The sequence below is a fragment of the Protopterus annectens genome, chromosome 1.part1 (genome assembly GCF_019279795.1).
Source record: "Protopterus annectens isolate FY-2018-M chromosome 1.part1, PAN1.0, whole genome shotgun sequence".
Lineage (NCBI taxonomy): Eukaryota > Metazoa > Chordata > Ceratodontiformes > Protopteridae > Protopterus > Protopterus annectens.
Window position 1 is genome coordinate 799,156,220 of NC_056726.1, and position 24,112 is coordinate 799,180,331.

At 39.9% G+C, this 24,112-nt stretch overlaps 1 protein-coding gene across 2 annotated transcripts in view; it reads left to right on the plus strand.

The window, feature by feature from the left end:
• MYO5B (myosin VB) overlaps positions 1 to 24,112 on the plus strand; it is a 3,346,216-nt gene that overhangs the window by 3,054,822 nt on the left and 267,282 nt on the right. The gene's annotated exons all lie outside the window — the stretch shown is intronic.

A 24,112-nucleotide genomic window follows, 5' to 3' on the forward strand; every position in this document is an offset into this window, starting at 1 on the left:
CTGGTTCAAAGCTCCAGAGAGCACCCCTGCATTACCAGGCTACAATTCATACCACACCTTTTGGACACCTAACCCAGAACGAAGTACTAAAGGCAGAGGTGTGTCCATATTCATAAAGGATATCCACAACTCCAGGTTAGTTGCACAGCATAATGCATCCGAGATTATCCAAGTGCAATTAACTCTGGGCAAGATTGCAATCCAAATTGTAGCTAGCTACAGACCCTCCACCATGCCCCAGGATTCCCACTCTTCATTTCTTGATACACTGGAAAGTATTAGGGTACAACCCAACACCCTAATAATGGGTGATTTCAACTACCCCACCATTAAATGGGAAAACTACTCATGCACCAACTCTTTTGCTCAACGTTTTCTAGAATTCATAAATTCCAGTGCCTTGGATCAACTTATTCACACCTGCACCAGGGGCAGTAGTATCCTAGACCTGGTCATTACCAACATGGGAAACCGGTGTTCCACACCAGATGTCAATTCCTCGTTGGTCAGATCCAACCACAAGCTAATCAGCCATCCACATCCCACCCCCACCCCCAATTAGGGAAACCATTGTAAAAAACTTCTCCAAAGCCAACTTTACACTTCTTAAGACAGAAGTGGCAAACTTCACAACACCCATGCAGATGGACAATAGAGGTATGACTGCTGAATCCTACACAAATGCACTTTATAAGTACTTACACGAGTGCATGGATCATGCTATCCCTAATAGAACCAAGATGTTATCCTCTAAAAAAAGGAAGCCAATCTGGCGGTCCTCTGCCATAAACAAACTCTACAACACAAGAAAGAAACTGTTGCAAAAAAGAGTAAAATCCCATGACTGGAGGAACTCCCTGGTCAACCTCAGTAAGAAGCTGAGATCCCTCATAAAATCCTACAAAGCTAGTTACAAAAACAAAATTGCCACTGACTCTAAAGACAACCACAAAGCATTCTATAGCTATGTCAAGAATCTCAATGGGGACACTCAGATCTGCTCTGAGTTACAGCATAATGGCGCTAAATATTCAGAACCAACTGATATTGCCAACATCCTAGCATATAGGTTCAGTGCTAACTTTAACCCCTCTCACCCCCTAGAGGGCCCATCTCTGTACCGGAAGAATGCAAAGTTACTATAATCACGGCTGCACAGGTAAAAAACACACTCTCCAAAGCCAAGAACACAGCATCCATGGGACCTGACAGTATCCCAGGCTGCGTTCTACATGAACTACAGAATGAACTGGCACCCTACCTAAGTACCATGTTCAATCATAGCCTCACCTCAGGCTTTGTACCCACTAAATGGTGCACTGCGACGGTTATCCCACTCCACAAAGATGGAGTCACGACATACCCCGGGAACTACCGCCCCATTACCCTGACGAGCCTGGTCTGCAAGGCCATGGAACATATCATCGTGGAACTCATAAACAAAGACATTGGTAATCACCAAACTCTGGACCCTACCCACTTTGGATTTGTAAAAGGCAGATCATGTCTCCTAAACCTGATTGACTTCTTTGAAGCAGTCACCAAAGCCATAGATGAGGGTAAAATGGTTCACACAGCTTATCTAGATCTCGCCAAGGCTTTCAACACCATCCCCACTCTGGAATTATAGATAAGCTCACTAAACTAGGTATAATTCCCTATGTCACAAGATGGGTTGCCAACTGGCTCATGGACAGAACCCACACTGTGAAAGTAGCGGATTCCAAATCCAACTTCAGACCAGTGACAAGTGGAGTACCACAGGGTTCAGTCCTGGGTCCTCTCCTGTTTGGTATCTACTTCTCTGAAGTGCAGGCTAACACAGAAGGTCTTTGGCTAAAAAAGTTTGCAGATGACTGCAAACTAGGAGCCATAATCAAAACTCCTAACGATGTGGACAAACTACAAAAGGGCCTCACTGAGACAGATACCTGGTGTCAAAGCCATGGCCTGAAGCTCAATGCCAAAAAGTGTATTGTCATCCCCTTTGGTAAAAACTCTGTACCCATGAATTACCACATAGCTGGTAGTCTGCTTAATGCCGAAAATGTGATAAGAGACCTTGGAACACAGGTGGACAGTAGTCTCTCCTTTGATAATCACATCGCCACAGTGGTCAGGAAATCCTTCTACATGGCTCATCTCATCACAAAAGGATTCTCATCCAGGAAAAAAATAGGTCATTGTTCCCCTCTACTCATCACTCATTAGACCCATTATAGAGTACAACGCTCCTTTTGGTATGTACCTCACAATACATCTACAACAACTGGAAAGACCACAGAAATACCTCACAAAGAGGATTACTGGCCTCAAACAGATGCCCTATGCAGAGCGTCTCAAAAAACGACAGCTTTACTCCATCGCATATCACCTACTCAGGGGTGATCTCTGCCTAACATACAAAGCTATGTCAAACCCAGAGCTGTTGGACATGCTCCACTTAAAGAAATCCCAATCCCTCCGAGCTACACGCTCTAGGGATCTAAGCCTTGTCACCACAATCAACAGAACATGCTGGAGGGATAGATTCCTGTCCCAGAGACTTCCCATACTCTGGAACAGACTACCTGTTTATGTCAAACAGAGCTCCTCATTAGCATTCTTCAAGAAAAATCTTGATGATTGGATGTGAAATGAGAAATTCATCCCGGGGATCACTTCTGTGGCTCTGCTCGACAGGGGCACAGGAAAATAATTTTATTGGGTGGCTAAAGCCAGCGTACATTTTTTGGCTAGGCTTATATAGACCCTAGGGCCAATAGCCTAGTGCCTATCTATGAACCTATGAACCTAAAACAGTGCAGTGATTGGAAGCCCAAAGACCCATCCTCTGAAGAATCTGTGTACTTGCAAGCCTTCAGTGCTCACCCATCTCCTTCCTGGGTGATCCCACCCACTGGAGGCCTCATTAAATTAATTGCACAGTGGGAGTGGAAGGCCCCTGATTCCATAGAGCCAATTCCCTGGAGACCAGACAAGATATTATGAGCACCTGAAGATCACCAATGTTGGGCAAAGGGATTAGCAGAAGATGCCATGGTGGTGGTGGCAGCCACCAAAAAGGAACACACAGATAAGAGTCCCACTGTCCACCCACCTAACCGAGAGTCTAGGATGATGGACAGATTTAGAAAGTGGATCTGTGCTTCATTGACCTTTGCCTTGAGATCCTTGAATTTCATGGTACACTTTACTAGACTCCAGAGGGATCTGATCAAAGAGTTTTTGGATACCCTCGCTGGAGCAGTGTCTGACGAGGTGTGGGATAAGGTTGTCTCTCAGCTGGCCACCCTGGAGTCTATATCAAATGCATCCATGAGGCTTACTGCTCATGCAGCCGAGGGGATGACCAGAGCAACAGGTTCAAGTGGTGATGCCTGGATGCACTTGTATGAGTTCACAGAGCCTTTCAATTCTTCATTCGTCAGTGCTCCCTTTGACGGATCTTCATTGTTTTGCCCCAAAGTCAAAGACACACTAACAGGTACGAAAAAGATGGTAAGACCCTTTCTGCTGTGGGCATTCATTTTTTTACTCCTTGGTGATCCTATTCCAGGAATCAGAGGAGTCAGAAGATGTGGTTCAGAAAGCCCCAATGGCCTTTTCAGGAAACATGTGCCAGTATCTCTCCGCGGGGCAAGGGGGGAGTGATAACGGAAGACAGCCTGCCCATGGCAGAGGTGGCCATTGAAACCAGAGTTCCAGAGACTCCTTCTCAGGACAACCCTACTAGCTCTCCTGAAGGGAGGCCTGATTGCTTACCTCTGGAAGCAGTCAAGGGAAGACTTTCACTGTAGCAGACAACCTGGTGACTGATAAATTCTGATACTTGAGTGCAGAGAATCATTTCCAGAGGTTATCATATCCCCTATATTCTTTTCCCAAGATCACAAAGAAGACTCTCCAATGTTCCACCAAATCCTAGGGATCAAGTAGCCTTGGAGATTCAAAAGCTGCTAGCAAAAAAGAGTCATCCAAGAAGTCCCACCAGACCAGCTAGGATCTGGATTTTACTCAAGGTTATTTTTAGTGCCAAAAAAACAGGGGACTGGAGACCAATTCTGTATCTCAGCCTTCTGAACAAATTCATTCAACAAACAAAATTCTGGGTGGTCACAGTATAGTCTATACTTCCCTTCCTAGAGGAAAATGATTGGATGTGCTCTGTAGATACCAAGAAAAAAACTCAGTTCTGGCACACTGGATCCAGTAAAGGCATTTAATGAAAGTCATAATCCCAGACAAGCGTTCCAAATATAATAAAATCTTTAATGTTCACAAATAAGATTTAGTACTTTCATTCCACAAAGGGAACTTCATCAGAATATCTTACCTTCAAACATTTAAATAGCATCATTAATTAAACTCATTGAAAATCTATTGGTCCCTACCTTAATTAATAGAAAGCTCTATTAACCATTACATCTCCAATGCATGCAAATGAAATATAATAAAACTAAAAGCCATTAAAAAAACAGGAAACAAGGGAAGACCCTGAGTGCTTAAAACATAAATTTAGAGAAATGTCATCATCATTATCATCATCATCATCATCAGCCCCATTTTTCCCATTTTTCTACATGGGGTCAGGGTATCATGTTAACTGTTGCCAACTGTCTCGATTCAGTGCCACACTCCTGCCTTCTTCAACACTCATGCTTGACTGTTGCAGATCTTCTTTCACACAATCCATCCACCTCTTTGCTGGATGTCCTCGCTTCCTGTTACCTTCTTCCTGTCTGTCCCAAATCTTCCTCACCAGATTGCCTTCTGCTTTTCTGCACATGTGCCCAAACCACTGTAATCTGTTCTCTTTGATATTTTCTACAATTGGAGCAACTTTGGCTTCTGTTCTTATGTCCTCATGTCTTTGTCAGTCCTACAGTGTGCATCCTGTCACCTTTCTCAGGCACTTCATTTCCATAACCTCTAGCTTCTTCAACTGTTCTGCCTTTACTGCCCAGGTTTCTGTACCATACTTGTAGTACTGGTCACACCACTGTCTTGTACACCTTACTTTTCATCTTCTTTGGCATTCTTCTCTCATAGACTACACCTGATACTCTGTGCCAGTTGGCTGCAGCCCCTCTGATTCTAGCTTTGACCTCTCCATTCAGACTACCCTTCTCCTCAACTACTCCTCCCAGATATTTGAAGCTGTTTACCTGCTCCACTATCTTCCCTACTATCTCCATTCTCAGCTTCTTCTGATTTCCCCAGTTTCCTGCCATTGTCACCATCTTATCTGTGCTTAGTTTCATCCCATGTGCCTTCAGATTTGCATTCCATTCTCCTATCCTTTGCTGAAATTCTAGCTCAGAGTCTTCTTGTACTGCCACATCGTCTTCATACAGCAGCTTTGTTGATCCGTCCCCTCCAACTTGTTTGCTAATGTAGTCCATCACCAGTATGAACAGCAGTGGGCTCAGAGCTGAACAATGATGTACACCAACACACACTGGGAACCACTCTGTGAAGCCGAACACTGTTCGTACTTGAGTCATTGTGTCCTTGTACATAGCCTGCACTAATTCTACCACTGTTTCTGAGACTTCATACCACTGCAGTACTGCCCAGATCAGCTTTCTTGGGACCTTGTCATATGCTTTCTCCAAGTCTAGGAATGCCCAGTTGGACTCTCTCCTCCTCTCTAGCTTCTTCTCAAGTAGCTGTCTCAATGCAAACATTGGCTCAGTTGTGCTGCATCCTGATCTGAATCCAAACTGCTCATCTCCCATCTTACATTCTACTACTCTGCATATCCATTTATCAATCGCTCTCTCCAGAATTTTCATGCAATGTGATAGGAGTTTGATGCCTCTGTACTGCCCACAGTTGTGGATGTCCCCTTTCTTCTTGTACACTGGCATGAGTATGCTTATTCTCCAGTCATCTGGGATACGCCTTTCTCTCCACACTGCTATTAGTACCTTCAGGAGCCATGTCTCCCCTATCTCACACAGCATCTTTCTCATATCTGCTGTGACTTCATCTGAGCCTGCTGCTTTCCCTGACTTCATCTTCCTTGTGCTGTTCTTACCTCTTTTAGGGTGGGCTCCTCTTCTTCTCTCATTGTAGGCTGTTTCTGGGGCAGTACAGCTTCTGTGGGGTTTGTCTTCATTCAGAAGCTGCTGGAAATACTCCTTCCGTCTGCCTTTGATGTCTTCTGGGCTGGTGAGAAAGTTGTTGCTGGCATCCATTATGAAGGGTGCCTGACTATCTTCTTTATTTTTCTGTCTTTGCCTTGCAACCTGATATAGTTTCTTACTGAGTCACTTTCCAGAAGTTGGTAGAGTACCTCCAATGCCCCATTCTTTGCTATTGCAACTTCTTTCATAGCTTGTTTGTTAGCCAACCAGTAGTCCTGCCTAGCCTGGTCAGTCTTTTCTGTCTCCCACTTCTTTCTGCACTCCTTTTTTCTTTTGATGATTTCCTGGACTTCTGCATTCCACCACCAGCTTTCCTTAAGTACCTTATTTCCATACCTGGCTCGGCCACATATCCTTTCTGTAATCCTAACACATGCTGTTTTTAGGCACTGCCATTCTTCTTCAACTCCACCTATTTCCTCCTCTTCTTGGGGTGTTGGAGCCCTGAGTCATTCCTTGAACTGTTGTACTTTCTCTCCAGTCAACTTCCAGGTCTTCAACCTGGTCTCTGTTGACCTTAGAGCCTTCTCTGACCACTGCTTGCAGCTGATTGTGTCAACTAGTGGTTTATGCTGTGGGCCGACTGTTTCACTTGGGATGACTTTGCAGTCGTGGATTCTGCCCCAGTGCCTTTTCCTTACTAGGAGGAAGTCTGCCTGAGTTGCATGTTTACTCTTGTATGTGATCTTGTGACTGTCTCTAGGCTACTGTCAAGCCATTTGCCAGACAGAAGTCTAGAATGGCTTCTCCTTCTTTATTCCTGTTGCCCCATCCATGTGGACCCAGGCAGTCCTCATATCCTGTTCTGTCTTTCCTGATATATGCATTCAAGTCACCCATTATCAACACCAATTCTTGTTGTCCTGCTTTATCTAGTAGGTCCTGCAACTGCTGTCTGAATGCACTCTTTTCCTCACTATCACAACCCTGCTGTGGGTAGAGGCTGAGATTATGAATACTGCCCTATCATTACACTGCAGTCTGACTGCCATGAGTCTGTCATTAATTCTGATGATATCCCTTACTGCCTTCTGAAGCATCTCTCTCACCACAATTCCTACACCATTTCTAGCCTGCCCTCTACCTGAGTATATACTTTGGATCCTTTGCTGCAGTGCCCTTCCATCTCATCTCCTAGATACATAGGATGTCCTGCCTCCTCCATATCATCATGTCATCCACTTCCAAGCTGCATCCCATCAGTGAAGCTACATTACGTCTAGCAATTCTCAGTTCATGCTTGGCAGGTTGGTTGTTTTTATGTCCAGCTTTTGCTCAACAAAGCTGTCTCATATAACCCAGGCTGGGCAACTAGGCACCGGCCAGCCAGTAGCTTATTGACCCAGGGCTGCTGGGCTTTATGGCAGGCACACACTGGCCAATAGGGGCACATATACCCCTCCCACCATTAGCATGTGTCCCTGGTGTGGGTCAGAGTAGGTTGGACCCTCAACCCGGCATGAATCAGAGTAGGACAGGTCCTCAACCCAGTTATCACCGGTAACTACCTATGCCCATTTTTGGCCATATTTCACACCGTCAAGTGGCTAACCCTGCCACTACATGCAGTCTGTGATCCATGTTCCCGATACTTCGCACCACAGTAGATGCCCAAAGCGGTTGGTCTGTACAACTCTTCCCCCTATAGGGCACCATGTAGAGTCTGTGCTGCTGCCAAAAACTCCATTCATTGGTGAGTTTGAGATGGAAACAGTCAGCAAGGGAGAAACCCCACAGAGACACAACAAAAACATCCAAACTCCAAACATGTATTGGTCGGAGGTCAGGATCGAACCTTGTACCTTGTGCATGGGAGGCAGAGACCTTAACCGCTAAGCTATCTGGTAACCCCCAAATGAATATTGCAATGGAAAGACACTTATTTTGCACAAGGGATCAAAAGCCTGGTGAAAAATTTGCAGTATATATAACTGACTTGAAAAATAAGGCTAAAACATGCAGATTTGGTGATTTAAGGAATGAGTTGATAAAAGACAGACTTGTGTGTGGTATTAAAGATGATGCTGTGAGAAAGATTTTGCGTTGAGACAGTAAATTAACTTTGAATAATGCCATAGAGATTTGTCAGATACATGAGCTCACAGAAAAGCTCACAAATATGCTTATAAATGAGAAGTGCATGTTTCCAAAATCTTCTAAAGTCAATGTTGACAGTATGCAGCATGTCCTGTAACAATCCCTGGAAAATCCTGTAGCTTTCTAGCAAATTCTAGAGTATGCACCGTCTCGGTGAAGCACAAGGGTGAGTCAGCAAACTCAAAGCATGTGCCCTCACCTAGCCTCATAGTCAACTGTTGTGGTGGCAGTTATGAGTCTAAAAGAGAAAAGCTTTTGGTCAGCAGTGCCACAGATATAAAAAGTGGAATCATTTCCAAAGATTTTGTAAATCAAAAGAGTTCCATTCTTTTATTAAAAAGGACTATTCAAAGAGAAAAGTTGATCAGTTAGAAAGCTGCGACCTTGCTTTTTATGTTGATGGTGTCTCTGTGCTTAATGAAATAGTCCATGTGGTAAATTTTTGGGCAAAGAATGAAGTATTTTGTACTGTTCAGATTAATGGGAGATCCACAGAGCTCAATGTTGATACAGGTTCAAAGTGTGACATTTGCTAGGGTATGTGTTGGTGAGAAGCTTAATTTGGCAAAGTGTGCGAAGCTTATTGCTTATGGTGGTGAAGAAATTCAGACCAAAGGCTCAGTAGTGCTTTCATGTTACTCTGCTGGGAACAGCTATTACTTATTTATTTATTTATTTATTTATTTACAGTTTGATTACAGGGGGAAGTCCACTGGGCCCAGAGAGCCCATTTTCAGTGGAGGCCCTGGGAGAAAAGCTCCATTAAACTGATTACAGTAAAGATAGCAGTCCAATAAAAATAAAAGCACAAGTACATATCAAGTAATACAAGGCATGAGCAATACTGCCCATAGTGGAAAAATACCGTGCAGATACATTTTAACACACACACTTAAAGTCAAAGGTCAAAAGCTAATTACAAGATTTACAGCGTGTGAAAGATCGTATGGGAATTAGCTATAGAAGGTTATAGCCAGCTATAAGGTGCTTAGGAACTCAGGAGGATACCCTCCCAGGGGCTTTTGTTAAAGACGTCTAGGTAGGGAGAGTGCAGCTACATTTCCATTTGGAGGAAAGGTTGCTTTTTTACTTGGAATTTTGCATAGTCAAAAGGCATGTACAGTCAGTATTAGGCCTCAGAGACAGTTTGAAAATGGAATTACTTTCATTTAATAAGGAAGTCCACCATGTAAGCTTAAAAGACAACTGTTCTAATTTTGCCCAGAATATTTTTTCTACCTAACCAAACCACTGAATAAAGTCCAACAAATAGAACTACAAAAAACACCCAACAGCCTTTACAGGAAAGGATATTTTATTCACTCTAGCACCTCGGCCAAACAGCCTTCAAGGAGTACAAAACGGTTCCCTATCAGAAGCCTGAAACACTATAAGCTTGAAAATCAAAATCCTGAAACCAAAAGCCTGAAAATTCAAAATCTCGAAAACCCAAAATCCTGAAACTCAAAATCCTGAAAACACAAAATGGACATACTGACGTCATTGTGGCTTTGCTATTGATAGCCCTGTGGTGTTAGGTCATGCGTTGGGTTCAGGTGAGTGTGCGGTTGGTTTTATGTTAGGGTTAGGGACGGTTTAAGTGAGTTAGGGTTAGGGCGCAGGTTAGGCATGTATGCAATAGTGACAAATATTGGGGTTAGGGGCGGTTTAAGTGAGTTAGGGTTAGGGCGCGGGTCAGGTGAGTGTGTGATATTGACGGACCTTAGGGTTAGGGTCAGAGTCAGTTGGTAGATATTAGTGTCTTTATAGATTAGCATTATTTGTGTTTTCAGGATTTTGAGTTTCAGGATTTTGGGTTTTCGGGATTTTGAATTTTCAGGCTTTTGGTTTCAGGATTTTGATTTTCAAGCTTATAGTGTTTCAGGCTTCTGATAGGGAACCGTACAAAACATAATAAAATACACCATATAAATACACCCATCAATTAAACCATTAACACATAAAATAATTGATTAAATATTTCCAATTAAATTCAATATTTCACTCCTTAGGGGTTAGAGTATCATATTTTATATTAAAAAGTGCCTCTTTATATAACAACTTCTTCTTTAAAAGTGTTAACTCTCCCAAATGAACCTTCACTTGTTCCAAGATGCAACCTTTAAGAAGTTTGAAATCACTTGTATGATATTTCCTAAAATTAATTGCTAACGAATTTTCACAGTTACCATTTCTAATATACTTAGTATGTTCCCAAAAACAAACCTTAAACTTTCTCATGCTTTCACCCACATAGAACTTACTACATGGGCATTTTAAAATATAAACAATTTCATCTGTATTGCATGAGAAACATTGATTGGGCTTAACTGTAACGCCATTAATGAAGGGAAAGCTGTCCACCACATAAGGACAAATAGAACATTTACCACAAATAAACATACCCATATTAGGAAAAACTCCACGATTAAACTGGACCTCAGGCATTTGAAACCTACTATGCACTATCTTGTCTGCTGTGCTGCGGCCTTTCTTAAATGAAATTAGAGGTCTATCTTGTAAAAGATTAGCTAACTTAAAATCCTTAAATAGAATTGGCCAAAAATAATATAGCATTTGAAAGATCTTTTCACTAAGAACATTAAAAAATAAACACAAAATACAAACCCTTTCTATTGCTACCTATATGGTGTCTGTTATTCTGTTTTGTACACCTTGAAGGCTGTTTGGCTGAGATGCTAGTGTGAGTAAAATATCCTTTTCTGTGAAGGCTGTTGGCTATTCTTTTGTGGCTGTATTTTTTTTCTACCTATGCCGATCTTTACGAAGACAAAGTAGGTGAACTCCCAGTTGTGTACTCCATGAAGTTAGACGCTGAAGTCAGCCCAGTTGTCAGACCAGCCCTGAAAGATCCATTTGCTATGCAGAAAAGAGTCAAAGACAAGTTAGACAAAATCGTGCAGCAAGGTGTTATTTGTCCAGTAGGTTCTTCTTCCCTTACTGAATGGGTATCTTCCATGGTGGTAGTTCATACGAAAAGCTGAGATGATATCAGAATTTGTATTGATCCATGAGATTTTAACAATGCACTAAAATGACCTCATCGTCCAGTGTGTACAGTCAAAGACGTTACTGCTGTTATGCCAAATGCCACTGTTTTTTCTGTCTTGGATGCAAAAAGTTCATTTAGGCAAATTTTGCTTGACTGAAAATTTTAATTGCTAAACCCCTTTCAGTACTCCCTTTGGCAGGTACAGATTTTTGAGAATGTTATTTGGGATAAATTCTGCCAGTGAGGTCTTCCAGCTTGTGATGGAACAATTTTTTTCTGGTTATCCATGTGTTATTATAGTAGATGATATTCTTGTAGGAGGTAGTGGTGAAGTCAAACATGAGAGAAACCTCAAGAAAGTTCATGTGAAGTGAATCTTAAGCTGAATCCTCAGAAGTGCAAATTCAGGCTACGAGAAGTTCCTTATGTTGGTCATTTGTTTACCATTTCAGGTTTACAACCAGATCCTTCAAAGCAAACAGCAGTTTTTGGGATGCCAACTCCAGATAATGTTCAAGCCCAACAAATTTTCTTGGCATGTTCAACTAACTAGGCAAGTTCATTCCAGACTTGAACCAACTTTCAACTCCACTCAAGGAGAGTTGATACCCAAAGATGTATCCTGGTCCTGGTTAGAATAACACCAAAGAGCATTTGATGTCCTGAAACAGAGAATTGCCAGTCCACCTACTTTAAAATGCTATGATGTTCATAAACCAGTAACTCTTTCTTGTGATGCTTCGAAGTTTGGTCTTGGTGCAGTCATTTTTCAAGAGGTAGACCAGTAACCTATGCATCCAGAACTATAACCCAAACTGAGATGCAGTATGCACAGATAGAGAAAGAACTCTTGGTAATTGTGTTTGCATGTTCGAAGTTCCATGATTATATTTATGGCCGACCTATTCAAATTGAAACTGATCACCAACCTCTAATCACTATTTTGAGAAAGCTTATGCATACAGCTCCTGCTAGATTGCAATGTATGATGTTGAAATTGCAAAAGTATAATTTCAGTCTTGTCTACACAAAAGGCAAATGTCTTTATCTTGCTGATAACTTTATCCAGATCACCCAGAAAAAAAAACACTGAACAGCATGAAAAAGAGCAAATTGATTTTGAAGTCATGGAAGTGAGAAATTTTTCTTCCACACATCTTGATGAGCTTAGAAGTCAGACGGCTGCAGATCCAGTTCTTCAGAATTTCAACCACTTTATCAGTTGAGGATGGCCGTCAAAGCAATCTTATTTAGCTTATGACCTGCAACCATATTTTCCTTACAGAGATGAGATTTTGTTTGGCAATGGTATCATTATGAAAGCTCCAAAAGTGACTGTTCAAAAATCCTTGCAACAAAAATATATTACCATCTTGCATTGTGGCCACCCACAAACTGATTCTACCAAAAGATGGGCAAGAGAACTGGTATTTTGGCCTTCTATGTCAAAGGATATTGAGAGAGTACTTTCATCTTGCTCTGTATGTAATAGTACTAAGCCACATCAACAGAAAGAACCACTTAAGCTAAACCAGATTGCTGAACTACCTTGGTCGACAGTAGCTACAAACATTTTTGAATGGAATGGTCGACATTACTTGGTGTTAGTAGACTCTTATTCAAATTAGTTTGAGATTGACCTACTTCCTAATCTAGCATCCAGTACTGTCATTACTAAGATGAAGTATAATTTTGCAGTCCATGGTAGTCCATACAAAGTTATGTCTGACAATGGTGCACAGTTTACAAGCCAGCAGTTCAAGAGATTTGCTGAGGAGTGAGACTTTATTCATGTTACGAGTAGCCCTAATTACCCACAGTCAAATGGCCTGACAGAACGTGCAATTCAAAGTGTGAAACAGTTATTAGAGAAGTTGAAACAACACAATAGTGATGTTTTTCAAAATCTCCTGAATTTCAGAAATGTTCCTCATGATAAACATCTTGTTTCACCTGCTCAGAGACTTTTGTCAAGACAAACCAGAACCACACTACTGATCAGTAGCAATTGGTTGGTTCCCTGTGCTAAGAACAACAAAGCAGTGAAGGCTCAACTTATGAAATGGCATTTGTCCCAGAAGTCCTACTATGATAAGACCAGCAAACTGCTCAATCCATTACAAGAAGGTGAATAGTGAGGTTGCAGATAGCAAAAGGTGTTGATTGTATTGGAGTCATGAAAAGTGTATGTCCAGAGCTGAGATCGTACACTGTGGAATCATAAGAAGGTGAATTAGAATTGGAATCAGAAACATTTAGTACCAGAGTATGAGCCAGTATTGCAGCATCTTGCCTGTGATAAAGCCTCTAGATCTCAGAATGAGTCATCCAATGTTCCATTTCCAGATGACATTCCATTAAATATCCCTGTTCCTGAGAAGACTCCCAAGAGTCCTCAAGCAGATAGTTCACCAATGACTGTCCCTGTTGCTAAACCCAGTCCTAACTACTGCATTACTATACCCGGTCGCATTTCCAGACCATGTTCCAGGTACATGGCAATTTGGACAAGAATGTTGTGTTTATTTCTTGGTATCTGTATAATTGCATGTCTATTCAGATGTCATTGTTATTGTAAGACAATTCACTAAAGAGGGTGGATGTAGATCAGAGTATGTATGTATGTACCGTTAAGAAGCTTTCCAAGGGCTTGCATATGTGTATAAATACTGAGCACATGCAAGCCAGACTGCCATTTTGTAGAGAGCTGTTGAGATGTGAGCATGCATATATGTGTTAGTCTGTCAGTTAATCAGTTTGTTTATATTTTATATTGCTGCTTTCCATCCTGATGTGTTTCTATGTAGTAAAGCATATAAAAGAACTAATCTGCCTGTTTGTCTTGTATGATAACAGAAGACGAGCAGCAGACTGTTTGATCATGTTAATAATTTGTTATGAAATTTAGAAAAAACAAACCTGATGTTGTCTTTTTTATCCGTACCTCAGACAATGGGTCTCAGATCTGACTTTGCCCACTTTCTTAAACTTAGGATCCATAGCTCAAGATCCTCCCCTTACCCATAATCTCCCCCAAATCCTGTATTTCTTTCAGTCTTATTTGCTGCTCCCATAGTCAGACATGGCTGAATAGATCATGCTTTCAGGTAAGTGACTTCCAAGATGGCTGCACATTGAGTAACAGCTTAATTCTAGCTCTCCCAGTGTGAAAACAGAAACTCAGCATAGAAGGCCAGTAGACTTTTGTGTTTCTGGGTAAATTTCAATAAGGTTAGTAAGTACACTGCCTGGATGCCAGGAAAAAAAGAAATACAAAGAGCCTGAAAGAATATCAGCTACAAAAGTTGAGAAAAAAACAGTGACTGGGAAAAGTTCTTGAGTTGTTTGGCAAAAAGCAGTACAACCTCCACACATGATTTCTAGTAACCTAGAAGAAAGTGTAAGACAACTGCACACAGACCCAGTTAAAATAAACAAAACTCTGATGGAGTATATTAACTCAAACAACAAAAGACTGGAAAAAATGGAAGAAGCTTTAAATAGATATTCAGATAAAACTGCAGAAATCCAAGGTTGAAATGAAGAAAAGGCTGGCTGAATATGAGACTGTTCAAGAACAGCTGTTTCAGAAAATAATAGAATTAGGGGACAGAGCAAATAAGGAAAACTTGAGATATTCAGCTGTACCAGAGAAGCTGGAAGTAACAGACTGTATTAATTTTATGAAAGTGCAAATAAGCAACTGGGCTGGTATTCCACAGCAGGACTTGTTAGTTGAAAGGCCACATTGTGTGTGTGCTCCAAACCTGGCTATGAAAAAGCAACCTAGACCTTTAATAGTAAAGATGCAATCCTACCAGCAGAAGGAGCTGATTTTGACAAAACTGTGGCAGAAGGACAAAGTACTAAAAGTGGGAGATAGCAGAGTGTTTATGGAAAATGATTACTCATTGTACACTAGGCAGAAAAGGAATACATTTATTCCACCATTCAGAGAATGTCAAGAAGCAGGCATGAGATTCAAACGTCTGTACTCAGCTGTCTTCAAAATATTCTTCCCTGGAGGGACAAAATCCTTTATTGATGAAGTACATGCTAAGGACGAAATACAAATGTTTGTCCAACAAAAAATGAGCTGTGAAACAGAAGGAGATTCTGCTTCTTGTTCTCGTAATAAAGACCACAGAGAAACTGTGCCAGTGAAACCTTTTCCAATGTTTCAATTGCTGGAGAGAATGAAGGGTGCATGAGAGTTGACTAGAAGAATTGAAAGTATGTGGAAATAAAGCAGAGACATGAGTTGGGAGATGGGAGATGAAAAGGAATAAAACCAGTGACTTGGAAATTGACAAATTTGGGATTACAAACAATTATATATGTGAAATATGACATAAGAAAATCTGGAAATATTGGACTTTTTAGGACTCTGATGGACTTGTGGGGGCCTCTAAAGCATATTCCCTACTTCATGTCATTAATGTTCATAAAAATACTTAGGGGAGGGGAAGAGGAGGGAGAAAGTTAACTGTAAGTAAAACATTTTTTTTCTTAATAGTGCTATTATTATAGTGCATGATTTTCTTTGCATGCTATAAAGTTTTTCACTTATTTTAAGTGTAATGGGGATACTATTGTAAACAGGTGCTCATGTTTTTTTTTTCTTTCTCCTTCCTTCTCTCTTTCTCCCTGTTCAGTTTTAAGAAATATGGGCACTGCATGTTTTAAGAGAAAACAAGTAAATTAAAAAGAATATTGAATAGTATAAGTTTTTTTCCTATCAAATAAATATATGCATAGTAGCAATTCTGTATCTGGTGTTCATGTCTCCATGGAGACACTCTGATAAACAGAAATTGGCTACAATCTGATAAAGAGAAATTGGCTAGAAAAATAAGTGAAATTGGCTAGGAGATAATGTTCTCCAGAAGCATTCAGGTGTTTTCCCAGCTGGGAGAGTTATAAAGATAAGACAAAAACAGACAGCACTTAGTAGAAGCACAGGCTGTTCCATGTGTCTTAGCATGGATAACCATTCTTTTAGGTCAACTCAAGTCTGTGAGTTGTGGCTGTCAGTTTGGAACATTTGTTCCTATTAGGAGGTTAAAACTTCATTCAGTATTTGAAGATGTACATAGTAAGTGTGTTAGTATGCTTTGTGTGTTAAAGTACAGGCTTTAAGGGGGTACTGGGGGTGCTTTTGTTTTTTTCTGTTTGTTTTTTGAGGGCTTTCAATAAAACAAAACTTTTTATAAGGTGCGGCTTAGGCTGAAATGGATATGACAAGAAACAACTGTATAAATGTTCAACCCGCCATAAAGTGCATGCATGTAACACAGAAGCTGGAACCAGACAAAAAGCTGTTGTACATAAAAGGTGGTAATAATATTTTTTTTAATACAGTGATGCTTTCTGTAATGTCTTTAAATGTCAATGGTCTCACAGACAAATACAAAAAAGTAAGAATAGTGAACTGTATTAAAAACTGTAGACTGCAAATAGCTATGCTACAGGAGACACACTTGGAAAGAACTGAACATGCGAATCTGATGAAGAAAGTATTCCAGGATAGTTATTCAGTGGAATACCAGGGACAAAGGAAAAGAGAAGTACTTATATTAATTGCAAGAGGAGCTCCAATAGTGATTAAAGAGGACAAAAATGATAATAATGGTAGATTTGTAGTGCTAAGAGGCTACTTGCAGGGAGGAAGATTACACTGGCATGTATTTATATTCAACATAAAACTGTTCTAGTGGAGCTTAAGAAAGTTTTGGGAAAAATATTCAGGTTTCAGGAATATTACTTATATGTAATGACTGGAATATTATTTGAAGCAGTGAAGATGTGTCTGTGGGGCCCAGAAGGGAAGGTTTAACAAAGGAGGTTAGATTTCTGAAGGAATTTATGAAAATATTTGGCATGGAAGATGTGAATTCAGTAATAGGAGTTTGAGTGAATTTACATACTATTCTCCAAGATAGAAAAACTGGGCAAGGCTAGACAGAATTTACATTTCACAGGAACATGTGCATTTAAATGACGGTCTTGATATGCACCCAATAACTATTTCAGATCACGTGCCAATAATAACTAAAATAAAAATACAGTGTAATGAAATAAAAATGAGACATTGATGCTTTCCCATCTTTCTACTGAAAAGAGAGGAATTTAAGGAGTGGGTAGTAGAAATTATTCAGGAACTATTAGAGAAGACAGAAATTTCTTCTGAAAATGTAATTAAAATGTAGGATAAAATTAAACTGGAGTTAAAAATAGGGTGGCAATTAAAGAAAGGGTGATATGGTTAAGAAGTAACAATAATTATTTAGAGGGACTGACAGATGTTAAAATATTGCAGAATAGGGGGAATCTCACAGAAAAAGAAGAGGATCAACTACAGAATGCTAAAGAGAAAGTAAGGGATTGCCTCAATTATATGCATGAGTTTAGAAAGATTGCTGTTAAGCAACTGTTTTTTGATAATAACTCTAGAGCACAAAAACTTTTAGTATAATGACTCAGGTGCTGTCTCCAAGCTTAAGGAGCCTGTAACAAAGACGGTAACAAGAGATCCTGTAGAGGTATTAGAAATATTTCGGAAATTCTGTGAAAGTCTGTATAAAGCAGAGAAATATGGAAATCAAGAAAATGTACAATGGAAATGTTTATGGAAGAATTAAATATGTCAAGGTTAGAGGTAGATGAGGCTCAATTCCTAACAGTTAGGATAGGAGGAGATGAGATAAAATGGTGATGTTTAACCAATCTACATGAAAGTCCCCAGGAATTGATGGTATGCCTGTGGAAGTATGGAAACTAGGAGGGAAAAATCTGATAAAGATCTGGAAAGTTTTGTTTAACAGTATTTCAAGAGGAGAAGTACCAACATCCTGGAATATAGCAGTGATAGCTGTAATACTGAAAGAGGGTAAAGAGTCATCAGGCCCAAACTCATACAGACTCATACAGACCCATTTCAATACTAAACCTTGATTATAAAGTGTTTGTCTTGAGAATGTTTAAAAGAGTGGCAAAAGTGATACCAAAACTGAAATATATGGATCATTGTGGTTTTGTGGAGAGGATGCAAACATTTGACAACATTAACAGAACACTGATGATTCAGAGGGAAGCAGAATGTAAGAAAATACCACTGCTGTTGGTGGGTCTTGGTGCAGAGAAAGCATTTGACAGAGTAAGCTGGGAATTTTGAAGAAGGGCAATGCAAGCATTTGTATTTCCAGATAAAATTATAAGGTTAATTAGGAGGATACATGAGGAGTCAAAGTTGAAATTAAAGTGTTTGAGCAGAGGAACCAGGCATGGGTGTCACCTGACCCCTTTGTTATTTGCATTATATTTAGAACTGGTGCAAAGAAAATAAGAGACTCAGAAATTCAAGGATATAATTTGTGTGGTATTCAAGAAAAGTTGACTTTATTTGCAGATGATATTATTTTGTACATGATAAAAACAGAAAAATACATTTCAGTGTTGTGGAACATTCTGTGGCAGTTTCAAGTCTTTTTAAGATACAAAATTAATGAAAATAAAACAAAGGCAATCAATGTAAACTATTTACCCACAGACTAATTGGTTCAGAAATACCCATATGTATAAGGACATGATAAAATTAAATACATAGGCGTATGGATGAAATGCATTTTGTTAATGCAGCTAAGGCTATCTGAGAAGACACTAAATACAAGATAATACAAAAAACAAGAAAACTGAAGCTCTGTTCTATGGATATTGATAGTAAAATACAAGCTGTTACAATTTTTAGTCTCTTTAGTCTTATACACTTGTCAGGCATATTTTTATCAACCAGAGGAGAAGTTGTGGACAGCAATTAATAAAGAGCTGAAGGACTTTATCTGGGAGGGAAGAGGGCAAGAGTCATGCAGGATAGGTTGATCCTTTCAAAAGAACAAGGTGGTTTGGGATTACCTGATTTGAAGGAGTATTTCTAAGCTACACAGTCAAGGTTCCTATACATAGCACAAGCAGAAAGCTATAATTCAAATTGGAAAGAAATGATGATGAAAAGGGGGAAGCTCATGAAATAAGTAAAGACTGAGATTTTGGATATATATCCTAAAGGAGAATAACAATAACCATACAGAATATTATATTCATAAAGTAGCAGAAAGTATTCAGAGAATGAACCCAACATGAGAATGGAGAAAGGAGATTCTGTCAATAGGGATGACTGTAGTTAGAGATACAGACAATGTACAAGAAGGGGCTGGAATTTACTGGGTAAATCTGCCAAACAAACCAAAGTTTTGGGAGCAAGTAATCACAGAGGGACAGGTAAGGGAATGGGAAGAAGCCAAGAATTCGTACTGAAGACTAGAGACTACGTTCCCTATCAAGGATTGATGTCAGAGTATAGGCAAAGAGAAAGGAATAGGGGGAGTCTAAGTGAAAGGCCAGCACTGGTGGAGTTCTTAGTAGAATCTAGAACAGTTAAAACAGGGATAATTAGTAGATCATATAAAATATTGTATGATAACTGTAGGAATCAATCTGAGGAGGTTAGAGGAATTCAGGAGAGAGACTGGATAAGCAATTCATGAAGAAACAATGGGAGGATATATGTATGGCTCCCAAATATGCAACGTCTAGAAAATTCAGGATGTTCGCTTGGAAGTGTTTACATAGGTATTTTTATACCCCAAACAGAGAATTTTTCGTCAGGTAGGTTGCACATTTTGGAGGTGTAATGGGGAACAAAGAGGTAATTGGGAACATATTTTTTGAGAGTGTAATGAGTTGGCAGACATTAAAAATTCCCTGGACTACTGTGTCAGAAAAACTGGGTGAGCAAATTGGTATAACTAAGGAAATTATTTTTTGAGCTGTGATATAGAATTGGAATTGCCTTGACATAGTAAAGCCTTGCTGAGTTTAATTCTGGTGGCTGCCAAAATAACAGTTATTATAAAATGAAAGTCATAGTCTAAAACAACTGTACTAGAAGTAGTGAATATAATAACAGAGATAAAAGAACCGGAAGTGAGATCTTTAGAAAAGGGCAGTCACAAATTACATAGAAAAATGGGAATTGGAAAAATACATGCAAAATAATGTTTTAGAACAAGAATGATGTTAAGGGAAGGCAGAAATTGTAAGAGCTATGTAATGTTTGACTGATGATGGCTGTATAGAAGGTTATTTGTGATGTATATTTGCAACTTAAAATATGTCGATATAGTTTGTTTTCATGTATGTAAACATATGATTGCCTGTGTCATAAGTGATAGTTCAGTACAGATGTTTATTGTTTAAAAAAAAAAGCTTTCCAAGTCCCTCTTGGGGGTCCATGACTGCAGAGGACAAGAAAACTATGTCTTCCCAACTGACCACTCTTTATTCCCTCTCAAATGCCTGCATGCATTTGATCTTCAGTGCTATACAGGATGTTTCTAGAGCAGCAGGTTCAGGCATTAAGGTTCAGAGGCATGCCTGGATGCAATTATGCAATTTCATGGAGCCTTTCAATACATCATTCATTAATGCTCCTTTGATGGATCTACTTTGTTTGGGCCCAAAGTTAAAGAGATTCTTTCAAGGAGTAAACAAGATGGGAAAACCATGTCTGCTGTAGGACTATGGTTTTCTACCGTTCAGTGGACCTTTTCTAGAAACCAGAAAGAAGGTAGGGAGATACAGTTCCGAAAGTAGCAAGGAGTTTTTCAGGACTCCAATGGAGCTCGATCCCCTACAGCAGAGGGGGGAATTCCAGTGGTAGAGGAGGCCCACAATACCAATGCTTCAGAGGTCCATTCACTGAGATACTTTATCAGTGCTTTTGAAGAATTGTTTTACTGCTGCACTTTGGAAGTAGATGGGGGGGGGCCCTTATCTCTGCACCGGGAAGCCTGGAAGTCCATCACCAAAGATGTGTGGGTGCAGACTGTAATTATCAGAGGCTTTTGCATTCCTTTTTCCCATCCTTCCCCAGTAAGGTCACGGAAAGTTCCCAATGTGCCATCCCTCAAAAGGAAAGATGCAGCCTTAGAAGTCAAACACCTGATAGAAAAAGAGTAATCCAAAAGGCCCACCAGACCAACAAGTGTTCTGAACTTATCTGAGATTTTTTTTTTTTTGGTGGCAAAGAAAAATAGAAACCTCAGCCCAAGTTTAGACCTACACTATCTAAATCTGTTTGTAAAATAGCAAAGTTTTGAATGGTTATGGTTCAGTCCATACTTCCAATGTTATGAAAGGATGACTGGATGTGCTTGATAGATCTCCAGGATTAGTACTATCACATCATAATAAACAGATGATTGAGAAGGTATCATCACTTCCAGCTTGGGGCCAGTCACTTTCACTTCAGAGTTCTGCTCTTTGCTCTCACCACAGCCCCCCCAGGTGTTCAGCAAATATACGGCAGTGATTGCAGCTCACCTGGGATTGCTAGGATTTTGGGTGTTTCCCTACCTCAATGATTGGCTTCACACTGCTCCCATCAAGTATCTTTTGATTTGCACCAGAGACTACTTGCTCCAGCTGTGCCTCAGTCTGGGCATCACAGTTAATTGTAGCAAATCACATCTTTCTTTTGCTCAAGACATGGAGTTCATAGGTGCTCACCTGAATGCAATTTCTCAGATAGCAAGACTACCCACTTTACAACATAGGGATGCACATCTCTTGTCTCTTCAGTCTCTCCCAGCCAGGTTGGTGTTACATCTCATCTGGTCTGTGGCTACCTCCATTACACTGGTACCGCTGGCAAGATTTTGTATGAGGGTGGTAAACTGGACACTGGTTTTCCAATGGTCAGTAACACAACAACCCATGAATTTTCCCATTTGAATCACCATGATTTGCAAAGAACATGTGACCCGGTGGATCCATGCTCCAAACATTCGTCACAGTTGACCCTTTGTTCCACCGTTGCCCAAGGCCATGGTGACCACATATGCTTCCTAGATTGGGGGGGCATTGCTTGGTCCAGACAGTTCAAGCAGAAAGTTGTAATTTAAAGTGGAAAGGGTTTATGATGAAGTAGAGTGGAAGTTCAAGAAATAGAGACGGAGAGTGAACTTTTGGAGGCAGATTTTTAAGGAGAATAAAAACCCCATGGAGTACTCTATTCATAATGTAACAAATTGTTCTAAGAACTAAAAGGACTAAGCCAACATGATAATGGAGAAAGGAGATTTTGCCAATGGGGATAACTGCAAATAAGGGTACAGAAAATAGGCAAGGGGGGCTAGAATTTACTTGAGAAAACTGACAAAGGAGCCAGGGAATTGAGAGCAAATAACTAGAGACAGAGAAAGGTAAAATGTTGGGATGAGGCCTAGAAGGTGTTTGGACTGCAAGCTAAAGACTGCCTTCCCAAACAGGGCTTAATATCAGAGTATAGGCAAAGAAAAGGAGATGAGGGTATTTTAAGTGAAGGACCTGCTCTAGTGGGGTGTTTAGTTGAATGTAGAACAGAAGCTGCTGTTAAAGAAGAGATAATTAGTAGGGCATATAAAATGTTGCATGCTAACTATAAGAATCACTCAAAGAAGGTTAGAAAAGATTGAAAGAGAGACTGGAAAAGTAATTTACAAGAGAAAAATGGGAGGACATGCATATGGCCCTCAAGTATGCAACAAAGTCCAAAACGTTTAGGATCTTTACTTGGAAGTAAAGCATAGGTACTTTTATACTCCCAGCTGACTTCATATAATTTTCCCTCAGGTAAATAGCAAATGTTAGAGGTGTGTTAGGGAAGAAAGAGGAAACTGGGAACATGTGTTTGGGAGTGTAATGAGTTGGCAGACTTTAAAAATTCGCTACACTGACAGTAACGCTGTGTGAGCAAATGGCTGCAGCTAGGGGTATGATATTTTCTGAGCTGTGACTGAGGATCTGAATTGCCTGGGCATAGTAAGGGCATATTAAGTTTAATTCTGTTGGCTGCCAAAAAATAAATTACTAGAAAATAGAAATCAAAGTCTAACCCAATTGTATTTGAAGTATTGAATATTATAAAACATACGAAAGAAATAGAAGAGGGATTTTTAGAAAAGGGAAGGAGCAAATTACTTTGAAATAAATGAAAATTGTGCGAACAATGCAAATTTTCAGGAGGAGGAGTGAAGTTTAAGGTAAGGCAGAATTCAACAATTTATATAATGTTGGACTAATGACAATTACGAAAAACAAAAAAAAGACGATGTATAACGTATGTAAATGGAAAAAATATTAATATGATTTGATTTCTTTTTGGTTAATGCATGTTTGCCTATGGTTTAAGTACTATTTTAATAAAGGTGTTTAAAAAAAACAAAAGGCATTTAATTTAAACCAAGAGCTTCTTTAAAATAATTAAAAAGACAACTTCAGATTACTGTAGCTAGTGCATGCAGAATATAAAAAAGTGTGGTAAATCACTTTAAGCCCTCTAAGTAGCAACACTTTTTGATATTTTTTAGATGAAGGCTAGAACATGGAAGTTGTTCATGGTGGAGACAGGAAAACATTGAGTGCACATGCTGTAAAAATGTAGAGCAGGTTTATTGTAGAATTCAGAAATTTCAAAGACTGTCATGCAAATGAAAGGCTACAACTGCTTTTGTTTCCAAGTTACAGGAGAGCTTGTGGAGGTATAATTTTGTTATACAACAAACCTTTAAAGATGATGATGTTGTTGTGTCTTTCGGCTTTTCCCGGTTAGGGGTCGCCACAGCAGAACTCCGGTCCGCTAATGATTGGCAGTAGATTTTTGCGTACCGAGTTGCCAGCTCTGACACACAACCTTCAACAAAGGTACACCCATTCACGCATGTCTCCACACAGAATACGCTCTAGCTGAGAACTGAACAGGACAACATCTTACTGTGAGGCGACAACACTACTGCACCACTGCAGTAAACCT